Here is a 14,270-nt window from a genome sequence, read left to right as displayed (position 1 = left end):
CAAGTGCAGAATTTTTGCAGCATTTTTACAGCGTTTTTGCAGCGTTTTGCGTTTTTGGCGTTTTTTTTTTTTTTTAGACTGTATACAGTCTAAAAAAACTGTAAAAAAAAAAACAAAAAAAAAACGCAAAACGCGGCAAAAACGCTGTAAAAACGCTGCAAAAACGCTGCTCAAAAACGTGGCAAGCATCACAAAAAAAACTCCAGAAACGCTCAAAAGCAACATGCATAGATGTGAATCGAGCCTTAGGAAGATTCATCCCATTTATTAAATATGCCTAATTTTAGATCCTGTGACACCATTGCTGGCTCTTTATACTCTATACAATATAGAAAGATCCTGACTGTTGTGAGAGTTCAATTCAAGGTAATAAACATAGTATACAAAAAAATAAAAAATCACTATACCCTGCCTACAAGAGATTGTTATTTTTCATAAGAAGTAGGATACCTGGACAATATGCCAACATTTTTTTTTTTTCAAATTCAAAATGCTTTTTATTGGGTTTCCCAAAAACAAGGATACAATCATACAAAAAAGAATATATATAAAGTGGAGTTCGCAGACTCCTTATCCTGTTTGTTCAACTTGATGTTAGTATTCCAACTGTAAAAATATGTTATTAACCATAAAACATTACGTGTTTAAAACTTGTCTTCTCTTCTACTGTATAGTTATGTCACCCGTTTACAGAAGAATCAAAAAATATTTCTATCACTTATAGATCAAGTTTTATAGTATACAAGGTTCTACATTTAGGAACAACTAATTTGAGTTCTCACTATACAGTACTCCCCTATTTTCTGATGTCATGTTTTTTATAGCATTATTCCCATACTGACCACCATTTTACGAATCCCTTTATGGTACCTTCTTTAAGTGCAATGGATTTTTCAAATGTGTAAGAGTCATCAATCAGATTCAATACTTCCCTTATTGATGGGGAAATCCTAGATTTCCATTTATGAGCAATAACCAGGCGTGCTGGTTATTGGACAAATATATTTGTCCAATAACTATATCCAATAACAATATTTGTCCTGGGGGGCGTGGCCTGGACGGAGACCGAGATGGCAGCATAAGCCGAGAGCTCCTGCGATTCGGGGACCGATTCCTGCCTGAAGGGGAGCCTACGTCTTGCTATTAGCATGAGCAGAACCACCCGGAGCTCCTCTGCATCTCGTACCGTGATGGACCCAGGTACACAACTCAGTAGGAACATTCCAGACATCTTCCGTACCCAGAAACTGTCCGCACACGTGGTCTCACAGGCCCAGACACCGGCCTCGCCTCCTGCGCTGTCCGACATGCAGATCCCAGGAACTCCTACCCCCAGTACCGGACGAGCTCACCTACCCAGTCTGTTTGACCTTGAGAAAGTGGCATCAGACATCAAAAGTACAGTGACAGCTGCGATTGCCGACCTGAAATCAGACATTCAGGCGGTGGCACATCGCATTGACACGGTGGAACAAACATTCCTGATGCACGCGGCCGCCATCCGTCAGGTTCAATCCACCTACGACTCACAACTCTCCCAACTATTCGACCTCCACAGGCATGTGGAGGATCTCGACAACCGCGGTCACTGGCACAATATAAGAGTGCAGGGGGTCCCTGAAAGTGTTGACCCTAGTTCTGTACAACAAACTTTATGTGCAATATTCAATGATTTAATCGGTCGTCCTGCCGACTCACCTATCGACATGGAAAGGGCTCATCGTGCTCTATGCCCCCAACCCAGGGAGAATGAACCACCTAGGGACATTGTGTGCTGTCTGGTTGACTTCCCCTTTAAGGAGGAAATCCTTCAGAAAGCTAGGGAAAGGGGGCGAATTGTTTTCAATGGTGCTGACATAAAGCTATTCCAGGACTTATCACAGATTACGTTACAAAATAGAAGAGCCCTACGACCTTTATTGGATGCTCTTCGCGCCAGAAACATTCAATATTGCTGGAAATTCCCTTTTGTCCTCTCTGCATCCACCAGGGGACGCTCTGCCATTCTCCACACACCTGATGACTTTTGTGATCAACTCGATCTTCCACGAATTGAACTTCCGAAATGGTATGACCTCTTCTTTCCGTCTGAACCATGGCTCCCGGTGTCTCTTCATCCGTCTCCGAAAGCTCCACGCCAGAGATCACGCAGATGCAAAGCTGTCTCAGCGTCTCCAAAAGCCCACTCATCCCGCTGTGATCCCTACCAACGAAGCCCTGATTGCTCACCATCATCACCTACGAGACGCAACCACTCGGATGCCTAAACTGTACCCATTCAGCCATGTTGTAACATAAGTGAGTAACTACTCTAATTTCCGATTCTCATCGTCCCAATTTGAGCTGCAGACCTTACTACAGGATTCTCTAGTTGGTCAAATATCCTACCCTCTCCGACATTCCCCCCCTCTTATCTTCTTCTCCCTTCCCCAGCCATACCTTTACGTTAACTGCAGTGACTCCTTTCTATTCCTCAAGCCCTGAATGCTTATAGCTGGAAAATGGCACACAGGGCTTAAAGCACTCCAACCATGACCTGCCGCACTGAGACTTCCTCTATTTTACATGAGATTAAGCACCCTCTCCTAGGGTTTAGAAATAGTGGATCTTGTCTATTTTCTCCCGATCGGATCTTACTCCAGAGTCCTCTGACCTTCAAAAATGTTGCTGATCAAATACGGACTGCCTTCCCTTCTCCATAGTAGGTTATTGCTACAGACATACCTACCTTTCCCTCATTCATTCTCATAAGCAGCTTCGGTATGAGGCTTTTTGTATGAAATACTGCACTAAGCTTTATAAATGTCTTGATACCTTGCATATGTATTTAGAGAGCGTTGGTTACCTACCATATCGATCATCAGGGATGTCACTCTCAAATATTTTACCTAGATCAATAAACCCCCCTTAGTGGCTATCATTTCATCATACTGTTCTTGATCACCACTTAACCAGCTCGCCCACAAGGTGACAAGGGTGATATCTAACTTGAATGACATTCCTGATCTTTGGAAACCCAACCACTCACCTTAGGATTTTTGGCATAGACAAAGTATCTAGCCAGATGGGCAACACCTCTGAGGTTTTCACTAATCAGTTAATAGTCCAGACACCGCATAGCTGTAGATTGTGATCTCTCTAATTCACTGCTTAATGTTCCTTAATCCTATCCCCTCTTCTTCTTTCCTCTTCTTCCCCCTTATCTCCCCTTTCTCCCTCCCAGTCTCTCTCTATTCTCCTCTCTACCTCTCTTTCTGAGATGTGCCATTCTTGTCCCTCACTGACAAAGGTATCCAGCCTTCTGCATGGGCATGAAAAGTCTAATCTTGTTTACTTACTCACAGTTTGAATTAGGAATGTACCGTATTTATCGGCGTATAACACGCACCGGCGTATAACACGCACCCCAATTTAGGAGGGAATTTTAAGGAAAAAAAACTTTTAGGAGGGAAGTTGAAGGGAAAAAAACTTACATTTAAATGCCCATCATTGCAGCCTTCTCAGTGCAGCCTTCTCAGTGCAGCCTTCCCCAGTGCAGCCTTGTCAGTGCAGCCTTGTCAGTGCAGCCTTGTCAGTGCAGCCTCGTCAGTGCAGCCATGTCAGTGCAGCCTTCCCCAGTGCAGCCTTCCCCAGTGCAGCCTTCCCCAGTGCAGCCTCCCCCAGTGCAGCCTCCCCCAGTGCAGCCTCGCCCAGTGCAGCCTTGCCCAGTGCAGCCTTCGATCCCCTGTCTTCAAAATCGCCGACTCGGCTAGGTTCGGATAGCTCCGCTCGGGACTACGAGTGGAGCCGAAAGTGAACGAGAGCCGCCGGAAAGAGCCGAAGACCGGCTCTGTGTATTTTGGCGCCGGCGGCGCCATTTTCAAATCGCGGTCGGCGATTTTTGAGTTGTGCAGCTCAGGGGATCGGTGTATAACACGCACCTGCGACTTTCCCCTGATTTTAAGGGGAAAAAAGTGCGTGTTATACGCCGATAAATACGGTATTTAAGCATGTATACTACATGGCTGACATGTCACGGTTCTTTATGTTCTTTATTTTTTGTTTTTCTTAATAATGTTAATAGTACTACTTAGTGGTTTAATGTTCTGATTCCGGTGGTCTTATGGTAAAAATGTTAGTAGGTTCCCCATAGGAATATAGTCTATATTTCTTCCTTTCAATATATTAGCGGGTCCGCTCCCCGGCTTGCATCCAACCTGAGGTCCCCGTCTTTTCTCACTTCCCCACACAGCGGTTCCCTAGGGATACTTGCTGATGCTCCAGGTTCCTTTTCCTCTAGGTGAGGTAGAATTTCTAGCCTCTCCTCTGGTTTGTCCCCTGTTTTGTCTCTCTCTTTTTTTTTTCCTTTTTCGTCTTATTGTTTCCCTCCTTCCTTTCCTCTTCTCTTCTCCTCCTCCCAACCACCTCCTCCCTTTCTCTTCTACTCTATATTTTGATCCTACTCCTTCTTCATTTCTCCCCCCTCCTCCCTACCCACTAATCCTCTTTTTCTTTCGCTCTACCCCTGTGGTTCCGGGATCGGATTGGGCCCGCTCTCACCCCCTCTTTGGCTGTCCCTGCGCATTACCAGTCCGTCCATAACAGAATATACTTTTGAGAGTCTCAGCTTTTAACCACAATTCGATCTTAATCATGCGACCTAAACCATTAACTGATCTGTATATGTATATCTTTGAATGTAAAAGGTCTTAACTTACCTGAGAAACGTTCCCAAGTCCTATCTTCACTTTCTAAACACAAAGCTCACTTTATCTTTCTACAAGAGACCCACTTCCGCTCTGACGTTACACCTAAACTCGCCAATCACATATATCGATCAGCCTTTCACGCTACCAACTCAGACGCCAAGATGAAAGGCGTCTCTATTTTAATCTCTAAACATGCAAATTTCCTCCTTTCAGACTCATTGATTGATCCGACAGGCAGGTATATTTTCCTTAAAGGAACGTACGCGAATAAACCAATAACACTCGCAAATATTTACTGCCCTAATGAACACCAGGTTACCTTTCTTAGGAACATTTGTGACCTACTGGCGTCCTTCCAGGAGGGCTTGGTTCTCCTCGGAGGGGACTTCAATGTTCCCCTAAACCCATTACTAGACTCTTCTTCAGGTTCTTCCGCCCTACCATACAGAGCTCTACGCCAGATTAAAACCCAATTACAAAACCTGTCCCTTCACGATACGTGGTGCACTTTGTCACCCACAGTTAAAGATTACACATTCTTTCCTGAAACTCACCCAAGAACCAAAATCTGGCGGTTTAACCCTTCGCTGCTCAAGAACCCAGTTTCTCTTGATCACATACGTACGAGCATCCAAAACTATTTTACTGAGAATTTGACTCCTGGAATCTCTCCTATTTCCCTCTGGGAAGCCCATAAGTGTGTGATCCAGGGAGAATTGATTTCTTTAGCAACTAAAGCCAAAAAATTAAATCAAGAAATCATTAACTTCCTCATTGAGTCGATTAGATCCCTGGAAAAAACTCACAAAGGAACTCAGGCAATCGCAACTTTACAGGAACTGACCCACACCCACTCTCTCCTTAAGGCAGAACTAGATAAATGCTCTAGCAGGTGATACATTCTTGGCCAGAGGATTTTTTACGAACAAGGGAACAAGTGTGGCCGTTTGCTGGCACGCTCGGTTCAATATTCTAAAGCATCTACCAGAATTCATCATATACGTAACCCCAAGGGGGATCTACTGGTCAAAAATAATGACATCGCTAAAGAATTTGAGATCTTTTACTCAAAACTATATAACCTCCACCCTGAACATTCCTCCCAAAACGCTCTGGAAGCCCGCATGGAACTCATTAAAAATTTTCTCTCCAGATATAGCCCTAAGCCAATATCCCCTCAACTTAAACTAGACCTTGACAATCCCTTATCTTTAACTGAATTAGAAGTAGCTATCAAACAAATGAAATTAGGCAAAAGCCCAGGTCCTGACGGTTACTCTCTCCAATACTGTAAAACATTTGTGGACATTCTCTTCCCTACCCTCTTGACCACCTTCAATGCCTTATCGGATGCCCAACTTGACCCATCTAGAATGCTAGCTGCCCACATCTCTGTCATACCCAAAGAGGGCAAGGACCCCTCGTCAGTTGCGAACTATAGACCAATATCCTTACTGAACGTGGACATCAAATTATACGCAAAAATCCTTGCTAACAGACTACTCCCCCTACTGCCAGACCTCATCTCCCTTGACCAAGTAGGGTTTGTCCCCGGTAGGGAGGCCCGGGATAACGTAATCCACACGTTAAACTTACACCATTGGATATCTTCCCAGGGATAAAACCCAGGGATTTCTCCTCTCACTTGACGCCCAGAAGGCGTTTGACAGGCTGGCTTGGGACTACATGCGCGAAACTCTCTCGGCGATCGGAATTGGAAACCACCTACTTTCTTCTATTATGGCGCTGTACTCCGGACTCTCAGCTGCAGTTAGGGTTAATGGCCTCCTGTCAAGCGCCTTCCCTATCAGTAACGGCACACGCCAGGGTTGCCCATTATCACCACTTCTCTATATTCTTACCCTAGAACCCTTCCTCAATAAATTAAGAAACAACCCTGATATTAGAGGCATTTCTGTGAAAGGGAGAGAATACAAGGTTGCGGCATTTGCCGACGATATTTTGCTTTCATTGCAAGCATCCCGTGTCTCTCTCCCAAATCTTCTTCATGAGATTGACCTTTTTGGCAAAATATCAAACTTAAAAATCAACCACGCAAAGTCACAGACCCTGAATATTTCTCTTCCTCCCCAAGAAATGACTAATTGCCAAGAATCCTTCCCTTTCCACTGGCAGAAGAGCGCCCTTACATACCTTGGGATCCAGATCCCATCCCACTTGTCAAATCTGTATGTATTAAATTTCCACGTGGCACTATCTAATGCAGGCAATCCCAGTAGCTCTACCATCCAGTTTTTTTCAGCTTACCAAAAAGCCTGCTTGGCCTTTTTATGGAGAGATTCCCCTCCCGCATTAAATATTCCAGACTCACCTTACCCAAATCCAGGGGTGGTATTGGGCTACTGGATCTGCGCAAGTATTATACCGCTTGTCACCTTACGAGGATAGCAGATTGGAATATTCATACTCATAAGAAGTCTTGGATCGTCCTTGAAAATGCCTTCTCACATTCGCATTCTTATACTCATAAGAACCCTCGCCAGGCCTGGTTTGGTGTCCAGTCCCCTCCTTTATTCTCACCGGAAGATGATGTGAGTTGGGGGGGAATGTATACTGTAATAGCATACCCCGTCCTGTGACGCCATTTTTTTTTGGTACTCTAACATATCTTGGATTACCCTGTTGGTTGATCTTTCATTTGCATTGTTATTTTAAGTACTAAGAATATTCTGTTACGAACTGATGAAGTTATGTAACAATCGTATACGACTGTTTGTACTCTCTCTTTTCCTTTTCATTATATTCAATAAAATCTTTATGGAAAAAAAACAAAACAATATTTGTCCTGTGAATCCAAATTTCACAAGATCTTCCGATAGATAGCCCCAGTGTATCCTATCAAAGGCTTTCTCGGCATCCAGGGACAGGAGAACCAAAGGTTGCCTGTCGCTGTGTGCTGAGTACATTAAATTCAATATTCTCCTTGTTGCGTCCGTGGCTTGTCTACCTGCCACAAACCCCACTTGATCAGGTTTCACCAGAGAAGGAAGTAGTTGGCTATCCTGTTTGCTAACAATTTGGCATATACCTTTATATCAACATTTAGGAGTGATATTGGTCTGAAGTTTTGTGCCTTGTCCGGCTCCTTCCCTGGTTTGGGCAGAGTTATTACAGTAGCTTGTAGCATTTCCAAAGGAAATGTGGCAGAGGAGGCAGCTGCTTGGAACACTCTTTGTAACATTGGTGTTAGAATATCAGTGCATTTTTTGTAATATTCCGCAGAATATCCAACGGGACCTGGTGGTTTTTTGTATTTCTGAGATAGAGAATGGGGTATTTAACATGTGCTGATCTACTTGTTCTATGCTTGGTAGAGATAGATCAAATAGGGATTGTTTTATCAGTTCCAGTGTTGGTTGGGGTGTATCTTTATCATTTTGTAAGTTATATAAGCTTTCATAGTAACTACTGAATGTGTCAGCTATGCCTTTGGGGTTAGTTAATTTAGTGTTGTTTTTCGGGTGAAATAGAAATGGGATTTTTTGTTTGAATGTTTTTCTTTAATTTGATTGGCCAGTAATTTCCCTGCTTTGTTACCGTGTGTAGTCCTATGCATTGAGGGTGGCTGCTATTGTCAGATGTTGTTTGTACAGTGATAGGTAGGCTATGGCAGTGGAGAGGATTAGATCTTTTAATGTACCTTGTTTAACTTGGGCCTGAACTGCTTCTTGCCAATATTTCTTTTCAGGGGAGGTAAACCAGGTTGTAATTTGGTCTAAAATTGCTGCTATGTGATAGTCTCTGATATTTGGTACGCCCATGCCTCCTACTTTCTTATGTTTGGTAAAGATATTATGTGCGCTTCTTGATTTTTTTCCATCCCATACAAATTTAGAGAGAGAACATTGCATGTTGTTGTAGAATGCTATTGGGGTTTGGATAGGGAGTGCTCTAAAGAAATAGAGGAGTTTGGGGAGCAAGAACATTTTATAACCCACTAGTCTACCCGACCAAGAGAGGTAACATTTCTTAATTCTATTCATTTCCTGCTCAAAATTTGATACTAGAGGCTCAAAGTTATGTTTGTATAATTGTGAAAGCAGATTGGTTAATGTGACCCCCAAATACTGAATCAATCCCTCCGCCCATCTGTATGGAAGTGAGTTTTGTATTTGATTTTTCAACTCTGGGTTCACTGCTATGCTTAGTATACTGGATTTGGAAGCATTTGCTTTATAATAAGATATTGTGTTAAATGATTCCAATACATCATCGACCGCTTTGAGGGAAAGAGCCGGGTTGGACAGAGACAGTATGATGTCATCAGCAAATAAGGTTATAGTATGCATTTCTTTTCCTAGACGTATGCCCTTGATCTGAAGATGATTTCTAATTTTTTCGGCTAGAGGCTCCATCATGATGGTAAAGATCAGGGTGATAATGGACACCCCTGTCTTGTCCTGTTCGTGATGGAGAACTGCTCGGAGAACAAGCCCTCTGTGAACACATGTGCTGACTGAGGGTCCAGAGTAAAGTGCAGTTATAGCCGAATATATTTGTCCTGTGAATCCAAATTTCACAAGAACTTCCGATAGATAGCCCCAGTGTATCCTAAAGAAGGCTTTCTAGGCATCCAGCGACAGGTGAACCGAAGGTCGCTCGTCACTGTGTGGCAAGTACATTAAATTTAATATTCTCCTTGTGGTGTCCGTGGCTTGTCTACCTGCCACAAACCCCACTTGATCAGGTTTCACCAGAGAAGGGAGTAGTTGGCTATCCTGTTTGCTAACAATTTGGCATATACCTTTATATCAACATTTAAGAGTGATATTGGTCTGAAGTTCTGTGCCTTGTCCAGCTCCTTCCCTGGTTTGGGCAGAGTTATTACAGTAGCTTGTAGCATTTCCAAAGGAAATGAGGCCGAGGAGGCAGCTGCTTGGAACACTCTTTGTAACATTGGTGTTAGAAGATCAGTGTATTTTTTGTAATATTTCACGGAATATCCATCGGGACCTAGTGGTTTTTTGTATTTCTAAAATAGAGAATGGGGTATTTAACATGTCCTGATCTAGTTGTTTTATGCTTGGTAGAGATAGGTCAAGTAGGGATTGTTTTATCAGTTCTGGTGTTGGTTGGGGTGTATCTTTATCATTTTGTAAGTTATATAAGCTTTCATAGTAACTACTGAATGCGTCAACTATGTCTTTGGGGTTAATTAATTTAGTGTTGTTTTTCGGGTGAAATAGAAATGGGATTTTTTGTTTGAATGTTTTTCTTTAATTTGATTGGCCAGTAATTTCCCTGCTTTGTTACCGTGTGTGTAAAATTGGCTTTAATTTTATGTATATTACTTGCATATTGCGATAATAGGACTGTTTGGAGATCATTTCATGCCTCAGTTAGTTTGTTGTTTATGGTGGTTGTGGGTGTTTGTTTATTTTGGATCTCTAAGACATGAATGTTCTTTAAGATAGTGTCCATGCGCTGCCTCCTTTTCCTCCTCAATAGTGCACTTGTTTAAATTAACAGGCCCCTAATAAATGCCTTATGGGCATTCCACAGTGTGCACGGTTTTACATCCTCAGTATCGTTATGGCTAATGTAGTCCTGTAATGATTTTGCAATGTCTCTAGATGTATCTGGGTCAGAGAACAAGTGTACATCATTTTTCCATCTGTTTGCTCTAGTCGATAAACCATGGCTCCCTACAGTTATTGACACCGGGGCGTGGCCAGTCCATGTAATGTTTCCTATATCTGATTTGGAGATTTGCTGTAATAAAAACTTATCCAGTAAGAACATGTCTATTCTAGAATATGATAGGTGGACATGGGAAAAGAATGTAAAATCCCTCTCCGTGGAATGGTGGCATCTCCATACATCATATAGGTTGGCCGCTTTAGTAGGACATGGACGATCTACAACCTTTTTTATTTCCCATGTTTGAAACATCCATTTGTTGGTTGGCAATTGCATTTAAGTCGCCACATAGTATTGTATGTCCTGAGCTTTGTTTTTGGACTTTTTTGCAGCGCTTATTCAAGAAGCGAATTTGCCTGGAATTAGGAGTGTATACATTGACTATTGTGTATATTACGTTGTTGATTTCACATGTCAGGATAATGTATCTTCCCTCTTTGTCGCATTGACTTGCTATGTGTTTGAATGTTACCGAATGTTTGACTAGGATAGCCACTCCTCTTTTTATAGTGGCGGCGTTGGCAAAGTATGCATGAGGGAACTGGTTATGAGATAAACTTGGGTGCTGACCTTCTTTGAAGTGGGTCTCCTGGATACAAAAAAATGTCGCAATTTTGAGTGCAAGCTTCTTTCCATAGCCTATGTCTTTTTTGTGGACTATTTAAGCTATTTACATTTCAGGAAGTTATTTTGAATGACATCTTGAATAGTGTGCTTGTCCTTGAGAATTGGGTGTAGTGTATTGGTTTTAAGTAAACAAAAGTAGTCTTATCCCGCTGAGGTTTGCCTGCAACTGTATTCCATTGATGTTATATTATGGATCCTTGCTTCTGTATAATAGGAGGTGGGGAATGCTGTATCTCAAGTTGAAGTATTGTACATTAATACGTTCAGATATGGAAAACTTGTTGGAACTGAAAACAGAAATTAACAGTCTGAAAAACAGGTAAACAGATAAAATGTATAAGAAAAACAATGCGCAAAATCAAGCGAGCTGTAAAAATATGCGATTTCTTTGAAATCTGAGCAGGTTTGGCCTGCTGATTCTAGGTTTTGTGAAAAAAAAAACAATGCGAACGCCGTTTGGATCTTCCAGACCAAGCTAGTTTGAACTATATTAATGGGCTAAGTTAGCATAAGAAAGTTGGCAGTTAGGTATCAAATGGCATTGGTTGCTCCTGTCTGTTTTGGAGGTCCTCTGATTCCCCATTTATGATTTGCCATTTCTCCAGCAGCCTTAATCCCTCCTCTATATTGGTCACTTTGAATTCTTGCTCCCCTTTGAAAATTACGAGGGTGGCAGGGTAGTTCCAGCGATAGGGGATATTATGATTTCTAAGTGGTTTTGTTATAGTCATAAGGGTGGGGCTCCTTTGCATAGTATGGGCTGAGAGGTCTGAAAAAAACGACAAGCCCTGAATACAGTCTGGAAGGTGTTCGGCTTTCTTTGTTGTATACAGCAATATTTATTTTACTCTGTAGTAGTGAATCCTAGCTATGGTGTCTCTAGGAAGTTTAGCGGGAATGTGTTGCGGTTTTGGAAGTCTGTGTATGCGGTCTATGACCAACTCCTCCAAAGGTAGGTCAGGCAGGGTTTCTTTCATTATGTTGGTTAAGAATGCCATTAATTCAGACTGTTTGACTGTTTCAGGTATGCCTCTTATTTTAATGTTGTTCCTTCTGGAATGGTCCTCGAGGTCACCGACCTTTGTTTTGAGCCACAGAATGTCATCCTCATGTTCATTGTGTGCATCAACCATGTTATTGAAGGTGTCAGTGAATTCCCCCATTTTACTTTCAATATGGGTCACTCTATCACTGACCTCTGCCACTTCTGATTTGCACTGTTTCATGAGTTGCAGCATATCTGTATGGATGGCACTTCTAAGGTACACTAGCATATCTTTTAATGTGGAGTCCATCACAGGATAGTTGTTTGTGGGAAATGCAGCTATGGCGCCCTGGAACTCCAGTGTGTCATCTAGTCTGCTGCCTGTGTCCCCTTCTGCAGCATCTGCAGGATCCATCTGTGTCATCCTCTGCTTTGCTTTAACTGGGCTGCTAAGAGGATTGAGATTCAGTCTGTCTTTGTTTGGGCCAGGTTGTGCGATTCTTATCTGTGTCCCAGTGTGAGTTAGTATCTTGGGTTAGTGAGTAAGGATTTCGCTGTGTGCCGCCGGCACCATTTTGGAGCTTTGGGCAGCCTGTACGACTGAAAAAGTCTGTCATCTTACCGGGCATTTTAACCTCTCTCCTCCTCCTCAACATGATCTGTGGCTGTTCCAGACTGCCTGGCTGTTGAAACCGCCGTGCTTTGGTGCCCTGTGTTGCTGTGGTTTGGTCTGGAATGTCGCAATATGGCAGAGAGCTAAGGTCTCATGCGGCCATACTCCATGCGCGCCGGCTCCGTCCCCAATATGCCAACATTTTATAAAGATGGCAATGCTAAATAAATCCTTATTACAGGGCTTAAATATTTCTGAGATACGACTTAACTAGAATTATCTGGTGGAAAAGAAATAATAATAAAAAAAATCTAATATTTAAAAACCACAATCATGGGTGCTGTCAATACTTGTCTCCCTAATTTGGTTCTACATATGGTACATATTACTAATTGTACAGCATTGGTGCCAAAACATACCTTGGCTAAGCTGACACAGCTGAGCCACAACATGACTGAAATCTTGCAAACTCAACCCTGGGAGACCGCAGCCTTTCCCCAGGCTTCAGGCAGCAGACCACAATCATCCAGTAGTAGCCTGTCCTGTTCCTTGGGCACACAGCATTTCACAGCCTCACCACCAACAGGTAAAAAATCTAGCCTGGATTACCAGCCTGCAGTGGCATTTGACATTAAGAATATGCTGAATACGCTGACAGCAGCAATCTCAGACCTGCACTTGGATATCCAGGCATTGGCCACGAAGTAGGAGGAAGTAGAAGAATCCTTAGCCCTCCATGATGCTGCCATCCCTGAGATGCAACAGGTCACAGAAGCACATACACTGCATCTACTAGAATTACAGTGCCATTTAGAAGACCCAAATCATAGGGGCTGCCACTACAACATTCGGGTCAGAGGCCTCCCAGAATCTACAGAGTCCATTCAATTGACACAAGCTATTCTCTCCATCTTCAATGATTTCTAAGAAAGGCTGCCCGAGACACCAATCATTATGGAGCATCTACACCAAGCTCTTAGACCAAGGGGGGAGATACTGATCTTCCTAGAGATGTCATTTTCTGTATAGTAAACTTTTGCCTCAAAGAAGAAATCCTTAGATGAGAAAGGATTAGGGGTTTTATTCACCTCAACAGTGCTGACATTAAATTATACCAAGACCTATTACAAATCACAGTTAAATGTCTAAAACCTGCACCCGCTACTGGATTTGCTGCATGAAAGATATGTGCCATACAGGTAGAATTTTCCATTCTGCCTATCTGCTGGCACTGCAGGAAGTACAGAACATCTAAGGGTCCCTGAAGACATTCAAGAGTTCAGCGGGAATTGTAGATCTTCCAAACTCAGTAAAAATCTCTCCTGCTCTCAGGTGTCCATGAACTGAACATGTGGTGCGACCACCTAAAAAGGTATTGCCTAACATCTTGCAGCCCTCCTTTGAACAATGGGTATTCAAGCTAGAAAAAAACAGAAAAGAAGGAGGGCGCACCAACCTAGTGCATTACCACTGATAAACTTTAATGCAGCATAAAAACAGCAAAAATTATACTCACAAACGAGCTTACAAAACCAGCTTTGAAAAGGGCGCAAAAGCACTGTTCTGTGGATCGACACACCAGGACCTATTGCCAAGAGGGTCAGACCGGTGCAAATGGCCAATGGCTAACGCGTTTCGGGGGAGTACCCCTTTCTTCAGAGCCTGAGCGGGCAATCAGAGCTCTGCGCCCTTTTCA

The sequence above is a fragment of the Aquarana catesbeiana genome, linkage group LG02 (assembly GCF_042186555.1).
Source record: "Aquarana catesbeiana isolate 2022-GZ linkage group LG02, ASM4218655v1, whole genome shotgun sequence".
In the NCBI taxonomy this organism is placed as follows: domain Eukaryota; kingdom Metazoa; phylum Chordata; class Amphibia; order Anura; family Ranidae; genus Aquarana; species Aquarana catesbeiana.
The sequence above is the reverse complement of the archived record's forward strand: the minus strand, read 5'-3'. Positions refer to the sequence as shown.